This window comes from Leptonychotes weddellii, chromosome 7, assembly GCF_054177405.1.
Source record: "Leptonychotes weddellii isolate Sample4059 chromosome 7, ASM5417740v2, whole genome shotgun sequence".
Taxonomy (NCBI): domain Eukaryota; kingdom Metazoa; phylum Chordata; class Mammalia; order Carnivora; family Phocidae; genus Leptonychotes; species Leptonychotes weddellii.
Window position 1 is genome coordinate 111,311,238 of NC_138375.1, and position 27,513 is coordinate 111,338,750.

The 27,513-nt window shown below is 39.9% G+C and overlaps 2 non-coding genes across 3 annotated transcripts; both read right to left on the reverse strand.

Moving 5' to 3' along the window:
• Positions 1-25: 25 nt before the first annotated feature.
• On the reverse strand, positions 26-27,486 carry LOC102747828 (uncharacterized). 2 transcript variants are annotated; one of them, XR_014147230.1, is made up of 6 exons: positions 27,250-27,486; positions 25,961-26,043; positions 25,053-25,128; positions 18,710-18,791; positions 11,541-17,829; positions 26-145 (listed from the first exon to the last, which is right to left on the reverse strand). It is a non-coding gene; the product is annotated as an uncharacterized LOC102747828 (transcript). The 2 variants fall into 2 exon arrangements; XR_014147229.1 differs by having other exon boundaries at positions 18,665-18,791; positions 27,250-27,485.
• Positions 25,218-25,418, reverse strand: LOC115937472 (small nucleolar RNA SNORA74). Its single transcript, XR_004072754.1, has one exon. It is a non-coding gene; the product is annotated as a small nucleolar RNA SNORA74 (small nucleolar RNA).
• Positions 27,487-27,513: the final 27 nt, after the last annotated feature.

The following is a 27,513-nucleotide window of genomic DNA, read 5'->3' on the forward strand; positions in this document are numbered from 1 at the left end:
AAAAAAAATTTTTTTTTAAAGAAGGCCAAAAAGAAAGCTCAAACTAGCAAACTAGGTTAACTTTGCTTCAAAAAATGGTAACGCCAAGAAAAAGGATCAATAAGGACTGTAGAATCTTCTTCAAGCTGAGAACCAGCAGACAACTCTGTAGAAAAATAAGCAATTTTAGTCATAAATCCCTTTAAGTAGATGCTGTTTTTTTAGAAAAAAAACTTATGCATCATGTTGATTTAAAAAAAAACATTTAAGATCTCAAACTTACAAGGAATTTATTACATATCTTAAACAGATTCCAGATGTATGCAGAGCCTGCATATAGATATTTAAAAAGTAGTCTTTCATGCCAAAGTTTATTAAAGGGAATTCCATACTGAATTTAAAAACATTTCAATTGAAGGATTAGATGTCTGAGTACATCAAAATTTCAATAAAAATATAGATGGGTCTCTTCTTTTGGAAGAATAAAAATACACCTATAGTATGATGTTTAAGTTCCAGGAGAAGACTAAAAACAAACAAAAAATCAAGGTCAGCAAGTCAGATGAATCAGTTGTATTCTGCTTTAGAAAATGAGACCTATTATTACTATCAGAAAGAACCAAGTAAAATCACAAGTAAATGAAGCTTAGGACCAAGTACCTAGGTATAAGATCTAAGACCAAACACAATAGTCGAGACCTTTATGCAGCAAAATCAATTTGAGGTAAAGACAGATGTGAAGAAAAATAAGTGACTTCCTAGTTTCAGGATTTCTGCACAAATTTAAGCCATATAACTAACTGCCTTCTTACTATCCATCCTCTATCAGGCAGTGCTTATTTCTAATATTAAAAAGTAAGGAGAACTAAATATGGTCAATATAGAAATAGGAGAACACCAAAGAAAAAACCCAGGTACAGGAAGTATAAGTGATTTAAAAGAAGTGAAACTCCCCTCTAAGTTAGCATCCATCAAAGCTCATTTAATACTCTGGGCTCTACTTCTAGAGCTCAAATTGTGTGTAATTGTGCTTACACAGATTTCTGTAAACTTTTCACAAGATTAGCCCATTCACCAGAAATTTTAAATTCTGAACACAATCCCCCAAGATACGTTTCTGGATGAAATTACTGTCATTATCTTCCTTAAATTACTATTTTATCTCAAATTGTTACAGACGAATTTGAAAAGCATTTACATATGATTCTCATAAAATATCAAATGACATACATAACAAATGTTCTTGAGGAAATAATTTTTTATAATCACAACTATATACCGAGGTTAAGTCTAAAGTTGTTTGCTACATAATTCAATTAAGAAGCATTGCTCTGTTAAGTTTCATACATTTGATCACCCATACGCCTAAGCACTCGTGGTTTAATATTATTAAACTTTATTACATTAAAAACTGGGCAATATTCAATAGTTACAAGTCTATTATGGGACCAATTCCACCAATGATCGAATAAAGCAAGGAACACTGGACATACAGTGGTAGAGAAGTATAAAAAAAAGTTGCAGGCAAGACTTAGTTAGATTTTACAAAAAGATGTAACAAAGTTAAAAAGACACAGAAATGCTATCAGAGGTGATTGGAATTACAGAAGATGTTTTTGCACACCAAGAGAGATGAAACTGAGAAAAGATACTAAAGAAACTAGTTCTAGATGAGATATACTATATAAACTACTTACGCTTTAAGAATAATAAAGACAAGAGTAAGTGGACCTTTTTGGATGACAGTTTCCTTGGTAGGTCTTATAGAAAATGCCATACAGAATGGCAGCTGAAAAACTGCAAACATTAACAGGACCCTCTAAATTTTCATGTATACTTTATTTTAAAAGATCAAAACCTTTAAGAGGGTTTTCTAAAACCAGCATTTCGAAGTAGCAATTATTACTATTAATGGCAGTTTTGCGCTTCATGGTACAGACAAAGCTGTGTAATACAGAAAAGCCAGTTTTTCTTTTTTTTTTTTTAAGGACTAATCCCTTCCCTTAGGGAAATTATACAATAGTATTAAGAATATGTAAAATTTTTAAAATGACCATACTTTAAGGAAATGACTCTTGGATTACAGAGATCTCAATTACTTTTCTTTATAGTACATATGAAAAGGGTGGATCTGAAAAAGGAAAGGTTAAGAGAAGTAAAGATAAAAGATAACCTTAAGACAAAACAGAAAATGGATGTCAGGAAAACTCAGAAAAAGAGCAAGACAGACAATGTAAATCCCATGACAACTTGTAATCTCGTAAGACTAACCATAATTATTTTTGAGACTCAAGAGTTTCAACTTAAATGCAGCCCCACACAAAGACATGAGAACATTATTAGTGAAAAGTGACTTAAGTCAGACTTTTGACCGGAACACGAATAACCAAAGTCTTAATTTTTTTTTCATTAAAACAAATTGAGAGAAATCAGACATGACAGCACTGTTCAAAGAGCACTTACAAAAATAGTTCCATTAGTATCTTCAGTCAGGGATAATAAAATGACAAGCCATTTTAAAAGGCTCATTTAAGCAAGACCTACTGCCTATTAAGGTTAGCACAACAGTGAGGTGTTTACTAAATTACTTTTTAAAAAAGAGTAGCTTATTGTACTGTTTTTCCCCATATTATAAAACTGCCTTCCCATAGTACACTATACTACAGGGTAAGAAAGTTCAAAAATAGTTCCTTTGAAATAACTACTCTAGAATGTAATGTCAAAATCCAATTTATCCATTAAAATCTTAATGCCCATCAATGCAAAAAAACCTTTCACTTCCAAAAAAAGCAGCATCTCCACCCTAAAATCAGGAAACATGGGATAATTCTAAGTAATTAACCTGGAACTTAAACCTAGTTCATGACATAAGTATAAATGCTACTAAAAATGTTAACTTCACGGTCAACATCTGAATAACTGTATGTATGGTTAAGAAGTAAGTTTCACTTAGTAACATTGAAGTCTCTCCATTCCATCAATAGCTTTATTGGATTTACTTTCTTCAACTAAAAGAAGTGGAATACTAAAATAACTACAGAACACGATTACTGCTTAACACACCCACAAAGTTCATGGTAAAGAGAAGCAAATGGTCATTCCCCATCTAGATTTCCTATGTAAAATAAGTTTGTCTCATTATTCATTCTTCCAGAGGATTATTTAGCAGGATTACTAAAATGAGCGTAAGAGGACTTTGGTTCTTTAAAACATTATAGAAAAAAATCCTTCAGCTTTTAAATTCAATATTTTAAAATGCCACGTCTTAAAGTATCTAACTACTATCATATCAAACTTTAGTTATGTTCTCAATTATGTGAAATAACCGCATCCTAAAAACAACTATTTTTAATGCACGTATAATCATAAAACTTGTAGAGATGCTTAAGGAAAAATACCTTTATGTTGACATTTTAACCCTTAAATCTTAGAAAAACTTAAAAGCAACAGCTAGAAAACTGTAGCTTATAGTATTTTTCCTCCTTCTGAATTAAAAACACAAGTGGGTGTTAAGAAATTTTCAGATTTTGGGGCACCTGGGTGGCTCAGTTGGTTGTGTCTGCTTAGCGGGGAGCCTTGCTTCTCCCTCTCTCGCTCCCCCTGCTTGTACTCTCTCTCTTTCATAAATAAAATCTTAAATTTTTTTTTCACATTTCCCAAACGTTCTATGAAAGCCAAACACCCTTGTGATTTGTTAAATTATTCGTGTGAAAATACGCCAGGGGCGCCTGAGTGGTTCAGTCGGTTAAGCGTCTGCCTTCGGCTCAGGTCAGGATCCCAGGGTTCTGGGATTGAGCCCCGCATCGGGCTCCCTGCTCAGCGGGGAGCCTGCTTCTCCCTCTCCCTCTGCCTGCCTCTCTGCCTACTTGTGCTCTCTGTCAAAAAAAAAAGAAAAAAAGAAAATACGCCAAGTATGTTTAAGGTAGCAACCAACAATACCAATATAGCAAAAAAAATTCTAATTGTCACCAATAGACAGGAGGGAAAGATCACTATTAGTAATTTCAAAGAAGCATCATTTTGGAAGGTAGCAGCTTAATTTTTGTCATCAATCACACAAAAGCACAGATTCCTGTGGTCAGAATTTGTAAACCAAGCACCTGATTCATTTCCAACTACAGTAAAGGGTTAGGTTAATTATTCCTTAAAGTTTCACACTTTTAATTAATTTAAAATGGTCTCACAATTCAACATAGTTTCCAACTTAAAGTTAGTAAATTTTTATTTTAATGTTAGTTCACGTCACTATCTTTTCTTAATAGATTTTGTAACATACATCTTAAGAGTTTGGTTTTTAAAAATGGATTTACTATCTGAGGAATTACTCAATCTTTTATATAGAGAGCTTAAACCACTTTGAAACCTTATACTTATTTTTTTTTTAAAGATTTTATTTATTCATTTGACAGAGAGAGACACAGCGAGAGAGGGAACACAAGCAGGGGGAATGGGAGAGGGAGAAGCAGGCTTCCCGCGGAGCAGGGAGCCCGATGCGGGGCTCGATCCCAGGACTCTGGGATCATGACCTGAGCCGAAGGCAGACGCTTAACGACTGAGCCACCCAGGCGCCCCGAAACCTTATACTTTAATCTGTGGTTCTTCAGTGCCATAATCTCATTTTAGAATGGCATACCTTTGAGTGACTTAAAAGGTTTTTTTCATAATAAAATGAACTACTAATAGTTCACAAACCTCTTAGGAAATAAAGTCCTAGCTCTATTCATTTGTTTTGTGTAAAGCAATACGCATCTCATCACACCTGAGGAAAAAAACATTGTAAAAAGTAGTGCTGAGAAGGCTGAAAAAGTCCTTTACGATTATCATTCTTAATCCATTTTACAGACCTGGATTCAACTTCTAGCCCACTTCTTGATCCTTAGGCTAATGATATAAGAGTGTTTGTTGCAAAATGCCTTCAGCTGCTAAAACAGAAAACAATCAGGAGGGATTCCTATTCAGGCTTGGAATATTTTTCTTCTTCCTACACTTAAATTTTTTCTTAGCGACTTTCAATTAGACATTAAAAATTTTTAGATTAAAGCAATGCAGGACGGAAAGTTATTCCATTTACCTGACACTTGTGACTCGATTTGATTTTGATACTAGCTTGTCTTACTTTCTTCTCAGAATTAGTGGTTTTCCTCAAGGTGCCATTCTGCACCCCTGAGACATTTCCTTCCACTTTATATTCAACTCTCAGTTCCCACAAAAATTTGTACAACTCTTTAATTTGGTATATATGGAGATTTTAGCAGGGTCGGATCCGGTCAGGACTTGGATGGTATATATGGAGATTTTTTACCAAATACCTTGATGTGAATGCTAGTTCTACTATAAAATAGCCGACTAAGCAAATCATTTAACATTTGTGTTTTGTTTTTTCACTTGTAAAATGGGCAAGAAAATACCCATTTCATAAGACTGTAAACATTTAGTAAATTAGTCCACATAAAACACTTAGAATGGTTTCGGACACGTGGTCAGGACTGTAGTAATCACCTACTTTTATGTAGATGACCCTAAAATCCAATGCAATCTGATCCTAACAACCAATGAGAAAAACCTTAGATGCAGAAGGACTGACCCGGAGACACACAATAAAGAGCTTATAAACCTTTCACTTGCACTGTACTCCCCATTTCATATGTCAACTTTAGTGCCTCATTCATTTTCCTTTCAAAGCTGGAATTCATATTTGAATTTTGCTACTGAACCACAAGTAAGCTTTAAAAGACATCAGATTTAAAGGCTGGTAGTGACCAGGAACACTGAAGAAAAGCAGAGGCTAGGGCAACTGGACAAATTAAACCTCTTCCTTGGGCGCCTGGGTGGCTCAGTCATTAAGCGTCTGCCTTCGGCTCAGGTCATGATCCCAGGGTCCTGGGATCGAGTCCCACATCGGGCTCCCTGCTCGGCGGGAAGCCTGCTTCTCCCTCTCCCACTCCCCCTGCTTGTGTTCCTGCTCTCGCTATCTCTGTCAAATAAATAAATAAAATCTTAAAACAACAACAACAACAAAAAACCTCTTCCTTTATTCTCCATTACCAATCTACCTTTAAATTATCTTCTCATCCTTCAAAAAGAAGTCCTTACTTCCCTGACTCCCTGCCATAATCTTACTGGAGATAGCCAGTCCTCCTGCCTTTTCAGTTGGCCTCTTTGCATCCGTGTTTACAGCTTCCAATACAAACCTCCCAAAACATCATTATTTTATATACTCCCCTGCTAAAAAACACATTACTCCCTCCTACTTACCACATGAAAAGCACACCATGGTATTCAATGCCTTTCACATTCTAGTTGCATCCTACTTCTCGAAATCTATTTTCCACCATAAGCCAACACCATATGCAAAATATTTTAGAAGCAGTCACAGGGACTGCTCAGTACTTGTGTAAATATATTTGCTGGACTATCTCCCCTCTTCATTAATACTAGTAATTCTCTTAAGGCCCAGCACTGCCCCCCCCCTTATATCATGCCAGTTTATATACAAACCACAGTGTATACAACACCAAAGTTTAGAAAGGGAACGCTAACATCTTAGATACCATTTACCTACCAATTTCCAATGCCTTCATCTTCCCTTTCTGCAGTCCCTTGTTTTTAAGTTTTATCACTTAATATATACATCTTTAAAAAGGTGTTAATTTTGGGGCGCCTGGGTGGTTCAGTTGGTTAAGCAACTGTCTTCGGCTCAGGTCATGATCCTGGAGTCCCAGGATGGAGTCCCGCATCAGGCTCCCTGCTCAGCAGGGAGGCTGCTTCTCCCTCTGACCTTCCTCCCTCTCATGCTCTCTGTCTCTCATTCTCTCTCTCTCAAATAAATAAAATCTTAAAAAAAAAAGTGTTAATTTTGCATTTATGAATCTTATGCAAATTGACTTTTAATATGTATGGACTGTTCTTACCTACTTCTAAAAAACTGATTCATACATGCATTAAACCTACATTTCACTGCAATATACATAACCACATGGTACATACACTTATTTATTCTGCAGATGATGAACATTTAGGCTGTTTCCAGTTTCCTGCCATTACCAAGAATGTTGGTAGGAATATTTCTTGGTATCTCCAGCAGTTTCAAGTTTTAAACTCCCTCCTCTGTGGTTCTCTTTCAGAATACTATAGCCCATACAAGGATACTCAGTTAAGCACTGTTAAGTGTTCTGCTGTTCCACATTTTCTTGCATCAAGAATTTTTAAGTACAAATGTTTGTAATTCTTTGATACTCAACAGGGGCTCAAACACTTGGTTTTAAATTTTCACGTATGGAATAGGTTCTTATAAAAGTTACCATACCAAAGGGAGAGATTTAATATCTTAGTAATTGCCACAAAGGGGAAAAAAAACAACCATACAAATCTCGAAAGAGCAGAAACTTACCTTTATTAGCAATTAATGATACTGCAAATCTAAGATCCTATTTAGAACCTAACATCAACTCATTACTTTCCATACTTGCTACATTTATTGCTGCCCAGAAGGACATCTACCATAGGTATCATCCTTTGCTCTTTTCCAGCAGCAGTAGCTGGGATTACCTCACCCTCCCTTCATTCACCTTGTTTTCCTACGAACTTGTTTGTATTTTAAAATAGGCACCAACACCCACAAGCTATTGGGACTGTAGATCAAAGAGAAACGTCAGATCTGATATTTTTAAAAACTTTCCAAAAAAAGCAAGCTCTTTATATCAATTAACCTTTGAACCTGGAAAAGCTTTTTAAACTAAAACAAAATTTTTTATTTTTAAAAATTTAACCTTAAGATTTCATTGCTATTTGGGGCACCTGGGTGGCTCAGTTGGTTAAGCGACTGCCTTTGGTTCAGGTCGTGATCCTGGGGTCCCAGGATAGAGTCCCATATCGCGCTCCCTGTTCAGGAGGGAGTCTGCTTCTCCCTCTAACCCTCCCCCCTCTCATTCTCTCTCTCACATAAAATAAAGTCTTAAAAAAAAAAATTCCATTGCTATTTCATGTAAATTTTAATTTCAAAGTCTTGAGCCTTATATATGCAGAGAACATTGAAGTTTGATACACAGCTGGAAATTATGTGGAAGCTGCATCATATCAAAGGCACTCCATCTACTCAGACCTGCCACAGTAATTATATTTGTCAGGCAAGATAACAGCACTTTATCATGTAACTCTTATTGTATTACATGTTTGTATTTAAGCTTATGATAGACACAGGCTGCAGTAAGTCAAAAGCTAAAGAAGCAAACTTTAAAAACCACTTACAAATATCTTTTAAAGCTACATATATACAATTCTCTCAAACCACTGGCTTTTCTCTCTGCTCATTTTAACTATCCAATAAAATTTTGTACATGTAAACTTTTTTTTTAAATCAAGAATTTCAGAGCTCTCAATCCCAATGATCCAATGAGAAGGCCCAATACATAGCTAAGAACTATAAATTACAGAGCTTCATTTCCTTGCAATAACCACGTGTATACATATACATATATAAAACTGTGAAACTACACTGTCTACAACCCTTCCACCGCACCCTCAAAGAACTCATTACTGTCCATCCCAAACCTGCTGCCACAAGTGTGGGACAGTTTTAATGCAACTCTAAAAGAATATATTTAAAAAACAAAGAATTTTTTTAAAAAGTACCTTTTAAGATGCGCTATGAATAACACTTTAACAAACCATTACCCCATTCTTTGATTTTGATCATTCTTAAAATAGTTTAATGGCTGCACTTCACACTGTAACCTAATTACCATCAGTCCCCATAATGGTAAATTAAATATTCTTACATAAGGATGTCTTCGGATTCCTCCATTTGTCTACACGTAATAACCAGGGTATCTTACATAACAAACACTACTTTAGGCCACTTCTGAATACTCTGCACTTCAGACTTAAAGAAACTGGCTCCCTTTTATCTCAATTCCCCTCAAAAATACACAAGGGCCTAAAGAAACAAAACAACATGATAAGCAGTCTAGCGTGTATAAAAAATGTTTCATTGCCCTCCACCTACAAAAATAAATGTAATGTCTCGTGGAAATGTCACAAAAACACAAGGAAAGAAATATAAATCACCGGTAATGCCAACGCCAACATCCAGAGCTAAGAAAATTTTTTGGTACATCTCCATTTTTATGCTTATTCACAAAGTTCCTTTAAAAACCAACAAAAAAGACATCAAATCTGGGATCAGCAGAGTTTTACTATTTCCTTTCCAAGTAATACTATATTCCATTATTTTCCCCATCATTACTCTCCTCTTAAAACATTGCTTTAAAGAGCTATATAGATTTCCATCAGATGGCCACACTATAATTAGCACATCTCTAAGTGTTAAATCTTTCAGACTTTTAGCAAGCTTGATAACGGAGATTACAATGATGTACACAAATCTTTTGTATACTGTTCCCTTAAGATAAACTCCTTTAAGTATATTCCATTTTTAAGCCTATTTATTATAACATGAGTCTGAATCAAGTACCCAATCAAGACGCAAGCATTTTAGAACACACCCGCAGCACTGCCACTGTTTATATTGCCACTACCTCCTTGGGCTTTAATCTTTTCTTCTATGAAACTAGGGATTTGAATCACATTTATTTCTGAAGTCATGTAAGACAATTTACTTGCTTTCCTCATGCTAACATTTGTTTACCTATTAACTCACTTGTTATATTATTTAACATTTACAATACCCTAAAAACATTAATGAAATTATGTTTAAAGACTCCTTTAACATACATGATCAGACCAAGAGTGATTAAATCCTTTAGCATTAGTTCAAAATGGTATGTAAAGGCAGCTTCACTTAAACATAGCTGAGAAGGGAGTTGTGTGAAAACCTCCTCTGTGGGTAAAATACACGTTAATGTTATAACCATATAAATGTTAAGTGCCAGGGAAAAATTGTAAATTTAAAGCACTTCACCACAAACATCTGGCTAAAGATCTCTTTTCCCAGTCGTACATAACAAACCAGAACAATCTTCATTTAGTACTTCAATTGTGTTCAATTTCAAGTTTGCAAAAACATCCTGGTTAAGTACAAAAGGCATACACAGCGTTTCTGCAACAAAAATCTTTGCCCACCTTCCATTTCTAAAACATTACTGTTGAAAAATTATGACGACAGACTGCGCAGATGACCGAGCCACTTAGTTTTCAAAAGGAAATTTTATTTTCAACCTTTATGAAAATAGCCTAAAATAGAATTTTTGCCCGTCGAGTACAACTGTTTTAATTTATCTGGGAGAAAACTGTATTTTATCGACTACTTAAAAATCTTAAGCCAAGCTCTATTCAAAAGAACGCAGCATAAAGACAAAAATCTCATGACTAAGACCTGGGAAATAAACGACTCTCGCATTATTCCAGCGCGCTTCAAAGACTAGAAATTTCGGAATCGCCATAAGCGTTCTAGAATTATCTGTCTGGAAAACTGTAACTGATCCAATAGGAATATTCCACAGTATAGGGCCACAGAGCAGGAAAAACATCTAGGAGAATTCTTCCACGGCAAACGGGAAGAGTCCCTGTAAAACACCGAACATGGCACAAGTCTAGCAATGAAAAGAACAACGATGCGCCGACTACACCACGGTACTCCAAGCCCTTTGTCTGGAAACCGGAAGGTCCCACAACACACGATCCTCTTTAGAGGAACGCAGACTGATAATATCTTAATAAAGAGAAAAGGAATAGGAGGTGACTCTCTAAACAAGTCTCTTGGCTCGCAGCCTACTGCAGAAGGCTTTCTCCACGACGCAATACGAAAAACAAGCGTTAACGTTTCATTTTTCGGCCATTTTTACGCGATGGGGGTGGGGAGGAATTGTTTCTGAGGTCCGGCTAAAATCCCGCGCGGATGTGTGTGGGCGGCGGATAGGGGAGTCTTAGGGGGCGCTATGAAGCTATCGGCCAAAAGCAGAGCGAAGGCCGCCGTGACACCAAGAGAAGAAAGAAACGCTGCTCAAACGGCTAAGCTTTCAGAGTCTGCGAAATCCTCCATTTTGCTTCACAATTTAAAGGGGCAAAGAGGGGAAAAAAAAAAAAAAAGCAAACACCTATCTGGGGCTGGCGCTATTCTAAGACTTCGCTGCTTTAACTATTCTCCCCAAACGGCAGGCCCCCTATGGATAGCCAGTCCCTCAGGCCTCGAGCGCTCCTCCCTTCGCCTCAGAGCTGCAGCCCGCGTGTAACGGGCTCGTCGTCCCGCCCCCGCCCACAGCAAGCCCAGGACGCGGGAAGCTCTGCCGATCGGCTGCCCTCGGCGCCCCCCGACTCTCCCGCCGCACCCCGGGCCCTTGGCTGGCCGCGTGTCTCCCTCCGGGACCGCTCACCTCCGCCGCCCGAGGAGGCTGGTTGCGCCGCCACTGCGCTCCTAACATGGCGGCCGCCGATGAGGCGGCTCACATACGCAACGAGGAGGGAGGCAGAGCGGGCGAGCGGGAGCGAGCAAGAAAGGCGCGCCGCCGGCTCCCCGCGGCCCCTGTCGCCGTCCCTGCCTCCTCCCGGCGGACGCGGAGAGCCCCCGGCCACCCCACCCCGATTCTTACCCGCTTCACGCCTACCTTAAGGAAAGGGAGAGGGAAAAGGAGAGGTAGCTCTCTCCTAGCGAGCGGGACGCGGAGGCTCCCACAATCCCCCGCAGCAACGGCGCTGGTAAGAGGTGGCAGCGGCGGCTGTAGCCCAAGAACAAACCCGCTCTCGCGAGAGAGTACACCCACCCCCACCTCCTCTCGGGTCCTGTTTCTGCGCGCGCCAGGCCCCTCCCCCTACTCAGGGCGCGCACACCATCCGCGCCTTCGACGACGGTCGTTGTTCTCTAATTCTGGAGCCCGCCTGTGGCGGGAAATGGATAGAGCGCTATAGTTTACGAGTTCGAGTCCCATTCCCCAAAAAAGCTTTTTTCCAACCCTTAACTTCATGATGCAAAATTTAAATAGGGTATGCGTTAGAAGCGAGTCGCGGGAGTCAGTAGCTTAGACCCGATTTCTATTCTGATTATTCTCAGTATTTGCCAAGCGCCAGACGGGGAAACCTATACCATTTTAGCCGGCTTTTAATCTCAGTAATTCCGTGGAGGGTCATGGAGACGCAAGATAGAGAATCCAGCCCATTCAAAGAAAGACCACCGCCGCCACTATGAATTTGACTGAATGTAAAACGCTCCTGAGACTGATAGAGGTTCCCGAATTACACATGTGAAAATCCTGAGGTAGACTTTGAGAAACTGCAGTAGGGCTCCAGGAAAGGGCCATTTCCCTGGGTTTTCAAATTTAAATGCAGAGGGACCAGCAGTCACCTGAAGCCTGAAGTAAATTTGTGAATACAAATACTAATAGCACTCAAATTTTTAAAATCTTGACTGCTGAATCAGACTGAAAAATCGTTCAGGGTCCTCTGTGAAGGTAGTGGAGAGGGCAAAGATGGAGAAGACCAGAGACCAGTAGAGAATTGAAGAGATCGTCTAGTTCAGAACTTAACTCTTGTTAATTTGACTGGATACTGAAGATGAGGAAGGGAAGGGTCATGAATGAATGACAACTCAATGGTTAGCAGTGCTATCAAGTGGCACTGGCAGAGTACCAGGAGGGGAAACCATAGGGCAAGATGTTTGGCATCAATTTTAAAGTAAGGAGTGGTATTTATGGGTCTTGAGCTCAGGGGAAAAAGATGTAGGTTAGTGGCACATTTGAGTTAATGACATAAACGAAGCAATGGGATTTCAAAGTTGAGCTGGAGATGGTACAGTGAAGAGAGGACTTAGGACCTTGAGAAAATCAGGTAGAGCTGAGTGGCAGTGGAGACCAAGTGAGTACAGAGGTTGGGGGGGGGGAAGCAAAAAGGTTTGGGAAGAGCAGGGAGGCACACAAATTGTACTGCCTTGACAGCCAAAATAGTTAGAGGTCAAAGTGATCAACAGGGTCAGATGCTATCAACGGGGAAGACTAGGACTAAAAACATCTACAAAAGATTTAGCAACATGGACATCATCCTTAACATTATGGACTTGCTTCCAATAAAGTGGGAAAGGAAGTCAGACCAGAGGTGTATTGAAACAAAGATGGAAACTACCCCATGCAGGAAAGGTTTGGCTGGAGAAAGCAGGGTTGAGTTTTTCATTTTACTCTGAGAGTTTTGTGGGTTTTTTAAAAAAGATTATTTTATTTTAGAGAGCATGAGCAGGAGGTGCAGAGGGAAAGAATCTCAAGTGGACTCCACACTGGGCACAGAGCCCGAAGTGGGGCTCCATCCCAGGACCCCAAGATCATGACCTGAGTCTGACGCTCAACTGCCTGCGCCACCCAGGCACCCCTTACTACAGGAGTTTTGAACACAATTAAAATGTTGGCAGGAAGGGTATTTTAGGAAAGGACTGGTTGAAGAGAAAACAAGTTAAAGGAGGGGCAATTTGTAATGGACACTAAAATAGGATCCAGAGAAAGGAGACATGACTTTAACAGGAGGCACTGGAGAAGATGGTGTAGAGTTCTCATTAGGTTTGGTTGAAGCCTTGGGAATTATATTCAGGTGACTCCAATTTTGTGACTAAGTCATCCTTGAGGGCTAGAGTTGAAGAAGGGATAATTTTTTTAAAAAAATTTTATTTATTCATTAGAGACAGAGAGGGGGAAGCAGAGGCAGACTCCCCGTGGAGCAGGGAGCCCGATGTGGGACTCAATCCCAGGACTCTGGGATCAGGACCCGAGCCAAAGGCAGACGCTTAACTGACTGAACCACCCAGGTGCCCCTAAGGGACAATTTTTAAAAAGCCATAGTGAAGAGTGGAACTGCAATCCCACATCTCCATGTATGTTGTATAACCATCAAGAACTGAAGCTCCTCTGATAAGTGATGTTTAAAGCCTACTGGTTAGCTCTGTAATGAAACTTTGGGGGATCCTAATTCCTCTGTGAATCTCAAATCTTCCATTCAAAACCGTATCTGCTTTCCACTTGGTGAGCCTTTGATTCCAAGTAATCTTGGCTGACTTCCCTTTATGTTGTTTCCAGCACTTAGATGAAACAAGAGGCTCTGTTCCTCATTTAGAAACATAAATGCATCTTAGAACTAAGATATGCACTTACCCGTGCTTTTGTATAAGGCTGTAATGCCATCTGGTGATCATACAAAGAAGAAAAGTCAAACTTTATCATTGAGTAATTATTTATTTAGTGGCTCATCAGCAAAAAGACACACTGCAAACCAAACTTAATACAAGATTTCAGTCATTAAATGCCTATTTCATTAAGGACACATTACAAGGGTAGGGATTCAATGACCAATTGCCAGCTCTTAAGGATCATAGTCTGATGGCGAATGGACAAGGAGTCTGGCCTCAAGGTGGGCCTGGCTGTGAGTAGAGATGAATCAAGAGCTCTACGTTGGTTTAGGTTACTTGGGAGTGGGTGAGGTGTGCACCAGGGATGGTAAAGAATGAGGCTACAAAGCAAGAATTTCTGCTAAGACTTTGAAAGGTCTAAGTGACAAGCTTGATACAGCTATGTTATGTAAGACTTTAAACACCAGGAAAGAATCTGGATTTGCGCTGATAATGAAGACCTTTTACAGTTTTGCACAGGAGACATATTGAGGACATGTATTTGATACCACACAATCACTAAGCAGCTGATAATACTTTCTAATTATTATAATTTTTGAGGGTAAAGTACCATTATTCCTGTTTTATGTAAGAGATTAAGAAGCTTGCAGGTGATGCAGCTAAATAGTGACAAAAGCCAGGATCTGAACCCAGTTCTGTATCAATCCAAACACAGAGCTTGAGCATTACATGATATTGCCTTCACCAGAGCTGTAGTCTCAATCTGACAGTCCACCATCTACTTATTTTTTTAACAGATTTAATGCCCTGAAACCAGGTCATTCCTATACTTTAAGCTATTTAAAAATAGAGAACTATTAACCAGTGGCTCTTTTAGCAGTGGCATGGCGGGGGGGTGGGTGGGTGGGAGGACAGGCAAGAGGAGGTTTAAGTAATTTTTGAACAAGTATTACATATAATAAAATTCAAACACAAGTTTTCCCCAACTTGGGTTCCCCTACATAAAGGCAACCCACTTACCAATCATTTCTTGTGTATTCTAAGGATTTTCTATAAAGAAACACTTTGTATATACATATATGTGTATATGTTGTGGTTTACTAAAGATGACCACAAATTATTTGCCATTCTTCTCATAGTGGAATCAATTTCTACTCTACCTGCATCTGGAAGGGCCCTATAAATGGCTTTCACCAACAGAATGCAGAAGTGACTTTTTCTCAGAAGAGACAAAAATTTTTTTTTTTAAAGATTTTATTTATTTATTTGAGAGAGAGAGAATGAGAGAGCACACGAGAGGGGGGAGGGTCAGAGGGAGAAGCAGACTCCCTGCCGAGCAGGGAGCCCGATGCGGGACTCGATCCAGGGACTCCAGGATCATGACCTGAGCCAAAGGCAGTCGCTTAACCAACTGAGCCACCCAGGCGCCCGAGACAAAATTTTAAGATCTTTTTTCATCCACTTGGAACCCAGTTGCCATGTGAAATCCCAACCACTGTGAAGAGGCCACAACAAAAGAACCAAAGCACTTCAAGTCTACAGCTCCAGCTGAATGAAGCCTCCAAATGGCCAGAGCTCCAGCCAAGTCCATGTAGAACACAACCACCCAGCGGAGCCCTATCAACCTGAAGAATTTTAATTACTTGTTTGAACCATTAAGTTTTAAGGTGGTTTGTTATGTCATGATACACTAAATGGAGATTTATTTACTTTTTATTTATTTATTTATTTTAAAGATTTTATTTATTTGACAGAGAGAAACACAGCGAGAGAGGGAACACAAGCAGGGGGAGAAAGGGAGAACCTTGGGATCATGACCTGAGCCGAAGGCAGATGCTTAATGACTGAGCCACCCAGGCGCCCTTTTTACTTTTTTTAATACTTTAATAGTAATCTCAATGCCCAGTATGGGGCCCGAACTCATGAGCCTGAAATCGAGTTGCATGCTCTACTGATGGAGCCAGCCAAGTGCCCCTCCATACAGAATTTAAAAAATCTAGTCACATAATTCATTCCTTTTAAGTACTCTTTGTTTTGTTTTTTTAACTCAGAAGGCAAAGGGATACTACACGATATTTTTTTTTTAAAGATTTTATTTATTTATTTGACAGAGAGAGACACAGTGAGAGAGGGAACACAAGTGGTGGGGGGAGTGGGAGAGGGAGAAGCAGGCTTCCCGCGGAGCAGAGAGCCTGATGCAGCAGGGCTCGATCCCAGGACCCCGGGATCATGACCTGAGCCGAAGGCAGACGCTTAACGACTGAGCCACCCAGGTGCCCCAAGGGATACTACACGATTAAAGGAAAAACCATGCTTTCTTATTGTACTTTCTAAATTTAATTCAGAGTCTATTTCTGGACTTCCTTTTATCTGTTCTATTCATTGAGTAAGCTAGTCAGGTGCCAGTATCAACATTTTACGTTTTGTGACATTTTAATATCTGGTAGGTCTAGTTATCCTGTATGATTCTACTTTTTCACATTATGGTTATTCTTATTTTTCCATATGAATGTTACAATCAACTTGTGTAGTTACAAAAAAAATCCTGTTATTTTTATTGGAATTTTTATAAACTTACATTTTTCTTTAGGAGATTTATCTTTGGGGCACCTGGCTGGCTCAGTTGTTAAGCGTCTGTGTTTGGCTCGGGTCATGATCCCAGGGTCCTGGGATCGAGCCCCGCATCGGGCTCCCTGCTCGGCGGGAAGCCTGCTTCTCCCTCTCCCACTCCCCCTGCTCGCGTGTCCTTTCTCTCTGTCTCTCTGTCAAATAAATAAAATCTTAAAAGAAAAGGGAGATTTATCTTTATGTTGAAATTTCTTAGACATGGTATGATTTACCATTTAAAGTCTCATTTGTGTCTGTCAGTATTTTAATGTTTTCCTCATCTGTAACATCTGTACATCTATCTAATTATTCCCATATTTATTTTCCTTCCAATTTATCTTCAAACCTATTACTTGTTACTTCAATGAACCACTTTCAATGGACACCCATAGACATATTTCCAAGTAAACTTACCATCTATGAGTGATTTTTACTTCTTTCCCCATCTTTTTTTCTAATTATGTTTGATAGTAACCTTGAAAAAAGCTCTTTTTTAAAAAAATAGTATCATTTCTAGGGTTTCCTCATTAAGCATCACACAGTCTTTTGGAGTAAGACACTTTTAACAGGTTAGGAATGTTGACCCTCAGCAGTTTTAGCAAATGCTGTTTTAGCATGTAGGGAGATTATTCTCTTTTCTTTTTTTAAAGATTTTATTTATTTATTTGACAGGGAGAGAGACAGCAAGAGAGAGAACACAAGCTGGGGGCGGGGGGGAGTGGGAGAGGGAGAAGCAAGCCTCCCAACGAGCGGGAGCCCAATGCAGGGCTCGATCCCAGGACCCTGGGGTCATGACCTGAGCTGAAGGCAGAGGCTTAACAACTGAGCCACCCAGGCGCCCCTAGGGAGATTATTCTTGATATATTGTTGAAATAATCTCAGAATGACTTTTCTGTGTTGCATTATTATTTAACTCTTTATTACATGTATCTATAACATCTTTATGTTCCTAATTTAGCAGTTGTACTACTATATATGTAAAACTAAAATGGGAACCCTACTCTACTCCATCCTTTAATAAAGTAAATCTTTGAGGCACCTGGCTGGATCAGTCGGTTGAGCGTCCAACTCTTGATTTTCACTGAAGTCATGATCTCAGATTTGTGAGATGGAACCCAGCATCGGGCTCTGTAGGGGCCTAGAGCCTGCTTAAGATTCTCTCCCTCTCCGCCCTGCATTCTCTTTCTCTAAAAAAAAAAAAAAAAAAAAAAAAGGTACATCTTTGAGGAATTTTTTAATGTCTCAATTTTCTTCTTCTGACCCTCACTGAACCCATAGTTTAGTAGGGCTAGCACTGAATAATTTTAATAAAATGTGACAAACACTATCAGAGGGCAAGCCTGGGTGTGGGAATGTGTGACCCATTGAGGCCTTCCAGAGGAACATTTTAAAAAAACCTAAGAGGGGTGCCTGGGTGGCTCAGTCGTTAAGCGTCTGCCTTCGGCTCAGGTCATGATCCCAGGGTCCTGGGATCGAGCCCCGCATCAGGCTCCCTGCTCAGCGGGAAGCCTGCTTCCCCCTCTCCCACTCCCCCTGCTTGTGTTCCCTCTCTGGCTTTCTCTCTGTCAAATAAATAAAACCTTTAAAAAATAAAAATAAAAAAACCTAAGAGATTCATAGTGATATGACAGGAAGAATAAAGTAGATGTATGCTAAAAGCAAGGCTAATGGGTTTGTCTGTATATGTTCTTTGTATGCCAAGAGCAAAAGGAAGCCTCTTCAAGCTTCAGCAACAGTGGCCAAGATGCTGATAGCCTGAAAGAAGGTATTTGGCATTTGGAATAGTTTTAAGAAACTAGAAAAAACTGGTATTTCAGTAGTTCATGAAAGATGTTAATCCTTAGTCTCAATGAGTTTGATGATTAAAGAAGGAAAGCAATTATTTATTAGAATTAGTTGGAAAGACCTGGGGGCACCATACTTAAAAGTTCCAAGTCAAACACTAGTTTTGGAGCTAGATTAACTGAACACCACAGTAGTTCCTGGACCCACTGTGTGACCTTGGGCAAATAACAGCAGTACCTTGTAGGCCTGTTGAGAGGATTAAGATATGTAGAATGAGTTTACCAATTCTGGCACATCAACATGTAGTAAATGTTGTCAGTGTTGTAGAGTGCCACACGTCCTGCAGTATATTTACAGGAATATCCTAAAATGACAAAACCATAGATTCAAAGGTTATTTATTTTTATAGAGCCCCAGAGTAAGCATGTTAAAATTATCCATATAAGTCTGGTTATAACCTACGTTTAATCTGGCACCTACTTGTCAGCACAATGACCGCTAGTTAGAGAGTTTTCTAGTTATAATTTACACACAAAGCTGTTTCACAAAATTTAACTATAAAGACATAGATTACTGAAAAAAGTAACAAAAGGCCACACATATATTTTAGTTAACAGATGTCTCGGGGCACCTGGGTGGCTCCATCGTTAAACGTCTGCCTTCGGCTCAGGTCATGGTCCCAGGGTCCTGGGATCGAGCCCCGCGTTGGGCTCCCTCCTTGGCAGGAAGCCCGCTTCTCCCTCTCTTACTCCCCCTGCTTGTGTTCCCTCTCTCGCTGTGTCTCTCTCTGTCAAATAAATAAATAAAATCTTAAAAAAACAAACAAAAAAACCCAGATGTCTCAAATTGGAACAACAAATCTTCTGCAAATCCATTATTTTCTTTCAATACTTTCTGAAGTTAAACTTAGTTTTAAATAGTTGCACACTAGGTTACATCTTTAGAGTCCAAGAGCAAATGCTTTGGAAATCAGACACCTTTGTTTTCATGATTTTTTTTCAAACCGTTAAAGAACAAAACCAGCACTGTTGATACCTTCAGTTGCTGTGGTAATCTTGAAAAGCAGGATATGCCAATGGCATTCCTCTATTTTGGATACATTTTGACACAAAGATATTAATATTTACCAGCTGAAGGTCTTTAGTCAGCTGTCAGCAGAACTGAGGCTGCTTGGCAGTATGGGAAATAAGTAAACCTTGAGAAGCTGGTGCATAAGACCTTTCAAAGGACTCTTACACAGCATCTGACTATCTAGCTCTGTGGGGAGCCATGGTGCAAAGACGCATGGAATGGGTACTCAGATACTCAGGGAAGGTGGCTTCTCTGCAGAAGGGCTGTCTGAGCTAAGACCTCAAAGGAGACAAAATGGAGAAGGAAGATGGAACCAGAAAGGCAAACAGCATGTGCAGAGACCTAAGAGCAAAAGGCTTATCAAGGACTGAAAGAAACCAGTGTGGCCAGAAGGGAATCTGAGGGTGGTAAAGATGGGGAGATGAGAGGGTAAGGGTTAGACTGTGTTAAGGCCTGACAGGCCATGTTAAGGTAAGCAGGGACTATTTCTTCTCCATCACTCACCCCAACATCTAGCAGAGTTCACTTAATAAAGGCTATAAACTCATAAAAAGGGTGAGTTAAATGACAGTCTTCTGATAAGATGTGTGATTGCATAGGTCATTGTCTTCCTCTAACGCAGCCCTGGAGATTACACAAACAAGAAGTAAGTCAGAGATCTGAAAAATTAAATATGATGAGTTCTTGGAGGAACTGATCATGATTGGGTCCTACTATAGAAGGGCAAGAAATGGAAGCCTAGTGCAGAAAAGGGCAGAGTGCAATGAGAGTAGGGGTAGTAGAGGCTAGGGCAGAACTTTTCCATTATGCCTTTTCCCCTCCTGCTCATTGCCTTACATCTTTCATTGGCAGGGTGGCCAACATCTTGCAACCTTACGTAGCCTCTGGAGTTCTCCAGAGTATTACAACTGAGGAGAAGGAGAGAGAGTTCTACTAGCTGCCACTCTGGTGAAGTCCAGATTCTAACTCAGAAGCTTTATGCCTTTGAGGGCATCTCCACCCTCCAACCCATTCTGACACCAGAACAAGGGCTTGGCTCCTCCCTTCTACAAGATTAAAACAACAACAACAACAACAACAACAAGTCCCATCCTCCACCGTGAGCTCATAGGGTAAGAAGAATCAACTTTTGCATCTGCTATAAAAGAAAACAAGGTCAACCATTATTCTAGATGAGGGAGAATAAACGACTATAGAATAAAAGGTGTTGAATATTAAAAATGAAATGTTTACACAATACGGGGGACAGTGAAGTAAAGATCCTGGTTATACAGTTCATTGTTCTACCAGCAGACAGGGCCTAGAAGCAACAGCACCTCAGTATCAAGAGCATATCTAGTGCCCAGATCTTGTTTCGTAATGCCATTCACCAGTAAAGGAACCAGGGGTCCCTGGACAAATGTTTGACACGGAGACAGGAAAGATACAAGATGAGCATGGAGCATCTTAATAGTGCCATAAAGTGAGAAGTGCTTAAAAACCAAAACCCCACAATGATGGAGGCATACTGAAGGTATACAGTAGCCAAACAAAGAGCTCTCCCAAAGGCCAAAGCTGGAACACTGAACAAAATAAAGTATTACTGGATTACTTCCCAAAGCATAACAGAAATAGCCATGGGTTTATAGTGGTATAAATAAATTGAATGAGAGGTCAATTTATTTCTTAAGAATTCCAAGCAACCTACATAGATATTCCACCTTCAAAGAGAGCATGACTCCTGTCTTTTTAACTGTTTGTTGCACACAGTGATTTCATTCCAAAGCACACAGAATTGGGTCAGGGAGAGTAACTCTACAGTGGAGAAATTTGGCAAGACAAACCTCAGCCAGCTGATCAAGGTTAACAGCAACACTAATAAGTCACCTTGATAAAGAGAATGGAAATTTACCTCTATGGTCTTCCTCTCAAAATCCCTTAAGCCCAGCTTAATCATGAGAAAAACTCAATCCTAACTGAGGGACTCAAATTCAAGGTCATCAAAAATAAGCAAGTCTAAGAAGCTGTCATAGCTAAAAGGAACCTAAGGAGGGGCGCCTGGCTGGCTCAGTTGGTAAAGTATGTGACTTGATCTCAGAGTTTTAAGTTTGAGCCCCATGCTGGGTATAGAGGTTACTCCAGAATAAAATCTTAAAAAAATAAATAAATAATAATTTTTAAAAGGAGCCCAAGGAGATATAACTAAATGTGATATCCTCAATGAGATCTTAGAACAAAGGACATTAAGTAAAAACTAAGGAAATGTGAATAAAGTATGGACTTAGGTAATAGTAATGTATCTATATTAGCCCACTAATTATGACAAATGAACTATACCAATGTAAAATGTTATTAGAGGAAACTGAGTGTAGGGTACATGGGAATTCTTTGTACTATCTTCACAAATTTTCTGTAAATCTACAATTATTCTAAAATAAAATTTCAAGGTCCATTTTATCAGCCTTTTCTGAGGTAGTAGTTAAGTCACCCTTAACAAGTAGTACAGAATAGTCTCATACTCTAAAGGGCCTTTACTGGAGAATAGGGAGGGCCAAAGTAACAGGCTTCTTAGAGCCAGACCTTAGGATACTAAACTGACAAATATAAGACCCAGCAAGCTGGCTTATTGTTTCTAAATAGCAGTAAAGAGAAAGAATTGCTAAGCAGACATTCTAAGTATTACAGTTGATTTGTTAATTCAGTGAAATTGTTTTCCAAGAGAATATTGACAGGTCCGTTAACTGGAGCTGTTCATAAAGCCCTAATTAGGCAACAAGATTCAAGGAGTCATTGTCACTCTTTTAAGTACTTAATTAGTTGCTCTTAAGGGATTGTTTTCTTTTGTGTGAATTCCCAGGCAGTGATCCACCTTTGTGTCCCTTTGGGGCCTGCACAATTTATTTCTCTGGGGTTTTATTTTTATTTTCCTGATTACAATTTGAGACATGATCCACAATTTTAATGCAAAACTCCACTGATAGCAGTTTCAACCCTGAAGGAAGGGAAGTAAATTACCGATAGGCACCAGGGATGGTCTACTCAATACTTGTGTCTCCCTACCCATCCTGCTTTAGTTTTTCCTCTTAGTATGGCATAGGACTGAGCCTTGAAACTTGAGCAGGACAATGAAGAGGGTCACTGTGTCTACTAATTGCTACCTACAATAGGAGGTGGCAGGTTGGGGCTAAATAGTTAATTTAAAATGTTTTACTTCATCTTCTTTTATTTCCTCACCAGGAGATTAAAAAAAAAAAATCAAGTCAACAGGGAGTAGTAGGTGACTGACTAACTTCACCTATCAACTAGGAAATCCCATTACATTATTTTAATGTGCATGATTAAGCCACTGAAATCTCCTGGGGTATTGAATACAGGTATCAATGAATCATCCTTCTTCAAGTAGCAACAAAGAAGCACCCTCCCTGCACGTGGGTAGCCTTAAGAGTAGTCAGGAAGGCAATCTGTATGCTCAGAGGAGCATACCATCCCAGATTTTAAACCAATATGTCATGACAAAGTCTTCCTCCTTTCTTAGGGACCATTTCTATTTCATGACCTAGGGCTGAAGCTGTGATCAGACTGCTATTCTTAGAACCTCTCCTTTGGGTATACATTAAAAATGAAGAGAACCACTATGATAAAAGTAAGCCACGCAAAGAGTGTACACAAAAAACTCCAAACACAAGAAAGGACTATTCTAGTACTGGATAATTTACTAAAGTCATCTTAGTCCTCTAAAAGAGGTAGAGTTTAAGGCTAGAATGGAAAAGGCTTGCTGTGAGGCAAAGGTACTGATAACATGGAATTCTTCAGAGACATGTTGGTCTTGGCCCTGAACCTGTCACTAAATGAGCTGTCAAATCTCAAGGCCTGAATTTAATTTTCTAGAACAGGGATTGGCAAACCCTAGCTCACGGGCCAATTTTGGCCTGCCAATCTGTTTTTGAAAAGCCCTCAAGCTTAGAATGATTGGGGGAAATTTTTCAGTTATAACACTGAAAACTTTACAAAATTCCAATTTCAGTGTCCATTAATAAAGTTTTATTGGAACACAGCAATGCTCATTTGCTGACACACTATTTATGCCTATGGCTGCTTTCATACTGCAAATGCAGAATTGAGTAGCTACAAGAGACTATATGGTGTACAAACCTAAAATATTATCTGGCCTTTCACACCAAGTTTGTCAACCCGTGCTCTAGAACATCAGTGTATAGTGAAACTTCCCACATTGGTCGAAATGTTCTGAGCTGTCCACTATGGTAGTCACTAAATACTGACATGGAAAACCACATTTAGTTTTTGTCAGTTGAAGTAGTGTCATGTATTGTACAACACAACTCTATGAGACTTTAGTTTAAGCCTTGGACCTTAGATCAAGTATTCTCTAATATTCTCGTACTCTTTTTAGAGTACTAAGTTTTAGATAGGCAGCCCTATATGAACTCTAAGTTTTAGAACTCTAAATTTTTCCACCTGTGAAGAAAACCTGTTTTTTAAAAAAATTTTCTTTCTTTTAAAGTAAGCTTTACAAACAACATGGGGCTTGAACTCAGGACCCTGAGATCAAGAGTCGCATGCTCTTAAAAAAAAAAAAAGTCACATGCTCTACGGACTGAGCCAGCCAGGAGCCCCAAGAAAACTTCACTTTATATTTTTCCTTTACTCTCACACTACTACCACACTCTCACCATCTCTGACACCAGATGTGTGTGGGTTTTCCCCCCACACCAAGCAAGTCTGTGTCACCAGCTGGGTGTCCTACAGTTTCACTCAGTTCTGACACTATACACCTGGAGTATCATCAGACCCCACAGGTTAAGGGCACAGTCCAACAAGACTGCTCCTCCCTCACTGCAGATGCCAATCACAAGTCCAGGTTGTTACCAGTGCTTCTGACCAGTTTCTGATATAAATCAGAGGTTCCCACAAACCCCCCTCAGGTTTGATTAATTCGCTAGAGTAGTCTCAGAACTCAGGAAAATGGTTTCATTACTGTTTACCAGTTTATTTTAAAAGGATATGAGACAGGCTATAAACATCCAGATGGGAGATGCACAGGGCAAGGCTATATGAAAAGGGACATCGAGCTTCCACGCCTTCTCTGGGTGCACTACTCTCCTAGCCCCTCCAAGTGTTCACCACCTAGAAGTTCTCTCAACTCCACACTACTGGGATTTTTTGGAGGCTTCATCATGTGGGAATGATCAATTATTAACTCCATTTCCAGCCCCTTTCCCTTTTCTGAAGAATGCAGGTGGGGCTGAAACTTCTAAGCTTCTAATCATTGCTTGGCCTTTCTGGTGACCAGCCTCATTAGAACAAGACATTCCAATCACCCAGGAAATTCCTGGGTTTAGGAGCTCAGTGTCAGGAATCAGAATCAAAGACCAAATATTAAAACAAAAGATGCTCCTACTGTTCTTATCACTTAGGGAATTTTAAGAGTTCTGAGAACTCTGTGCCAAGATGGGAGCAGAGGCCAATATGTATTTTTTCTATTATTTCACACCACCCATCTGAGCTGAAACAAGTTCATGAGAACCTATACGACAAAAGGGACTATATACATTACCTATCCTGATGTCACATAGGGTTATCAGACATCTGAGGTCCTGATGGAGGCAGATTTCTCACTCGGGTAAAGGCATCTAGGATTCAAAGAGGAAAGGAATGACAAGCTATCCCTAAGATAGGGTCCTTTCCTCAAAAAACAAACAAACAAACAAACAAACAAAAAACTGTTTGCACCCAGACTAGGACCAACTCCACAGGAGGAGTTACTCCACTCTCACAGGTGCAAAACGCTGCCCAAGAGTACTTAGCCACAACACCAAAACAGTGCTTGGAGCCAGACCTCAATAAAGGCCGCATTTGCTCTTCCAACAGTGTAACACCATCCAAGGCATCATACTAGCCTGGATAGCTGACAACAGCTGGGTGATTCCCAAAACAGCTTTCTTTGTTTCAGATACCCAGACACCCCAAGTAGAAGATAGGGATACAGGTATCCTCATGAATTCAATGTTGACTACAAACCAGAAGCCTGGAAGCACTGATGGCAGACTTTGCTGCCAAGCCCTTTAAACAAATAGGAAACAGGAACCCCTTTCCCATGCCTTCAGTCATTCTGTCCAACATTCAGGGAATTCCTGCTATGTGCCAGGCACTATGATTGGGATCTAGCAGTGAACACACAAGATACACCATCCTTGTTATCCGGGACTTTACAATCTCCTTTTACATTCCTCAGATGGAATGGTACAGATAATCTCAGAGATCCTACATGACTTCAGATCATAACCACCAAAATCCCACTTAGCCTTTCACAGCTCAGAGGCCGAACTTGTTTGGGCGGGGGGGGGGGGGCAGCGGCGCAAAAACGGTGATTTTGCCTCCCCGCTACTTCCTGATGGTTACCAACCAGCAAACAGGCCTGCCACACAGGAGGCAGTCACTGTTGGAATGAATAGGGACATTTACCTGAGAATGCCATTACAGACTGTTGACCAGCCACTAATTTTCTCTCTTTAGGAGGACCCAGGATGCCCCACTTTCAAGTCATCCTGAAAAAGAAAAAGATTTCATCGTTCAACATCCCAGACTAAAACAGTAGCTCCTGAAGCTGCTTTTCTGTAGAAATGGAAACAATGCTGTCTGCCATTTATGATTTACTCTATTTTCAATACCCTCCAGAATTATTTTATTTCCCATTGTCTTTTTCTTGCCTATAATTACCATTAAAGCTAACCGTTTCCCCAAACCCTCTAGATTGCGTGACTCCTAAGTCATCTGAGGTATTCACACAAAGCACTCAACATTTAGCTAAGTTAACCCTTTTCAGGGAAAGCCAATTGACATAACAAAGCTAGCTTTTATAAATAACTCCCATGCCTCCTAACATCCTCACCAGTTCCTCCTGTGAAATCTAGGCTGTCACTTCACAGAAGCAACAACTAAGTCAGCCCTATTGGACAATCTCCAGCATCACCCTGACTGCAAAACAAAATCACTACAAAAAGGGACCCAGTATTTACTGCTCCAAAGGGGCAACAACTCTGTTCACTCCTGAAAATCAGTAAGAAACCAACAAAAATATAGTGTCAGCCTAAAGCAGAAATTAGTATGGTTGTAGCTAAGCCTACTGCCTAGAGCTTCTCAATCTATTGGTTATTTTTATATTTTATTAAAGACCTAGAGAAGAATGCCCTAATTTTAAAGCAAATTCACATCAACATTTCCCTAATCAGGCATTCCTATAGGTAACTGCATCTATGAAACCCCCTACAAAGGGATCAGCATGACTAGCTTTCTATGGTGCAGGAATGGGGGCCAGGCACTTTGATTTCAGTGAAAAATTGCAAAAATCCCATTGACTCTTTGGAGCACTTGGTAGGCACTCAAAAAATAAAAAGGTGACTTTCTCCCTCTACTACATTCCTCATGGCTCGATTACCTTTGTTCTGTTTCCAAGGTATGATTCAAGTAACTTCATACTAGCCAAACCTGTTGAACAAGAACCACTCAAAAAGATTTGGATTTTTAGGTTTCTCCCTGCAAAGTCATGCCCTTACAGATTTAACCTTAATGAATAAACAATTATGCTGGCATCCTGGTATAGTTAACAACAGAGTTGGCATGAACCAGGCCCAGAATGCCAACCAGCTATCGGCTGCTGTTCTCCCAGCAGTGTAACACTTGCCTAGGTACACAGCAACCTAGGCAGCTGCCTACAGCTGGGGCCGAAGGCAGGCTAATGAAGTTGCACTCACCTGGGGCTGCCTCTGTCCAAAGCCCACGGCTGTCCCCTCTGCAATCAAAGCACTCCAGGTTAGAGTCAGCCAACAGTAGTGAACACTAACGTGAAGTTCAAGACCTCTGCCCGCAAAAACCCCATAAATTATTTCTGAGTCATAGAAATAGGCAATAAAACAAAAAGCTTTTCCTTGGGTAGCTTTATTTTCTCACGTCATCTGTTAGCCATGGGCCACAGCAACTCAACCGGAGCATTTTTTTTTAACATTTTATTTTTAAGT